Here is a 1,710-nt window from a genome sequence, read left to right as displayed (position 1 = left end):
ACTTTTTATTGGCCTCCTGCTCCCCAAAGAGTACCCTGCTTCTCCTGGCTTAATGTCTCAGAACTTTGGTGTCATTGGTCTCAGACACCACTTTGCCATCCACTATCCAGTGGGGGGTGGTCTTCTGGATGGTTTGCATGGAGTTACTGACGTCCAGAGCATCACCAAGATTGAAGCCCTCGCTGCAGTAGGTGGAGATCTCAACCTCCAGCTTGACCTTGATGTTCAACAGGGCCTCGTACTCCTGGGCCTGGCACTGTCCCTCTGCCCAGGTCTGTGCCAGCTCTGACTTCAGGTGCAGCACGATCCCGTTGAGCTGCTCCATCTGCAGGGTGTAGCGGGCCTCCACCTCCCTCAGGCTGTTCTCCAATCTGGCCTTCAGATTTCTCATTGAGTCCAGGTCAATCTCCAAGGACTAGACCATACGTCTCAGCAACGTGAGTGTCATCTCAGCAGCTCCAACCTCCGTGGACTGTGTGGTGACCACTGTGGTGCTCTCCTCAGTCTGCTGAGAGTACTACTTGTCTAGCTCCTGTAGGTTCTTCCGAGCCAGCTCATCAAATTGGGCCACAATGTCTGCCATGATCTTGGCGAGGTCCTGAGATTTGGGGGCTCCTACCTCCACAGTCAACCCAGAGCTGGCAATCTGGGCTTGCGGGCCTTTTACTTCCTCTTCATGGTTCTTCTTCATGAAAAGCAGCTCCTCCTTGAGAGCCTCAATCTGTCTCCACCTGCAGCCGAGTGACATTGGTGTCATCAATGACTTTGCGGAGTTTATGGATGTCACTCTCCACAGACTGGTGCATGGTCAGCTCTGTCTCATACCTGACTCTAAAGTCATCAGCAGTAAGACGGGCATTGTCGATCTGCAGAACGATGTGAGCATTGTCCACAGTATTTGCGAAGATCTGAGCCCTTAGGTCCTCGATGATCTTGAAGTAATGGCTCCAGTCTCTGACCTGGAGTCCCTTCTTCTCCAGGTGCTCCTGGATTTTGCTCTCCAGTTTCCATTCTCAGTCTCCAGGCTCCTCACTCTGTCCAGGTAGGAGGCCAGGCAGTTGTTCAGGCTTTGCATGGTCTCCTTCTTGTTCTGCATGCCTTCCATTCCTGCCAGACCCTCAACCATCCCCGCAGCCAGGCCCCCGGACCCCATGCCACCCTGGAAGCTGGTGGAGTGGGACACAGAGATCTGGGAACCAGAGCCCCCAGCGCCTGCATAGACGCTAGTCACCCTGCTGACTGGCCGGGTGCCATAGCTGGGCACCTGGACAGAGCCCAGGGACTGGCAGTTGGTGGAGAAGGTGGAGCGAGTGGTGAAACTCATCGCATCTGGGGAGGAGAGCGAGAGGACAGGACTCAGACTTTGCCCTTATTTTTTGTAGAGACGGGTTCTCCCTACATTGCCCAGGCTGGTCTTGAACTCCTGGGCTTGAGTGACCCTCCTGCCTCGGCCTCCCAAAGTGCTGAGATTGCAGGTGTGAGTTGCCAAACCCATTCCCAGCACATTCTTGTGGCCAGTTACCTGTTTACCTCTCATCAGCCTTCAGCTGCTCTCTGTCTCTGCCTCTCTTTGTGCCTTTAGCTTTAACTCATGCCACCAAGCACATAAGTCCCCACATTTTGGGGAACTGTGAGGGGAACTGAATGGCTCAGATAGTTACCCTTGTCCCAATTAGATCCAACTTGTGCCCAGCACCACTTCATGTGTTG

The 1,710-nt window shown here is 54.0% G+C and overlaps 1 pseudogene; it reads right to left on the bottom strand.

Annotated features, from left to right (window-relative positions):
* Positions 1-415: 415 nt before the first annotated feature.
* On the bottom strand, positions 416-1,324 carry LOC104658379 (annotated as a pseudogene).
* Positions 1,325-1,710: the final 386 nt, after the last annotated feature.

This window comes from Rhinopithecus roxellana, chromosome 15 (genome assembly GCF_007565055.1).
Source record: "Rhinopithecus roxellana isolate Shanxi Qingling chromosome 15, ASM756505v1, whole genome shotgun sequence".
Classification (NCBI taxonomy): Eukaryota; Metazoa; Chordata; class Mammalia; order Primates; family Cercopithecidae; genus Rhinopithecus; species Rhinopithecus roxellana.
Note: the sequence above shows the minus strand (reverse complement) of the source record. Positions and strands in the feature narration are given on the sequence as shown.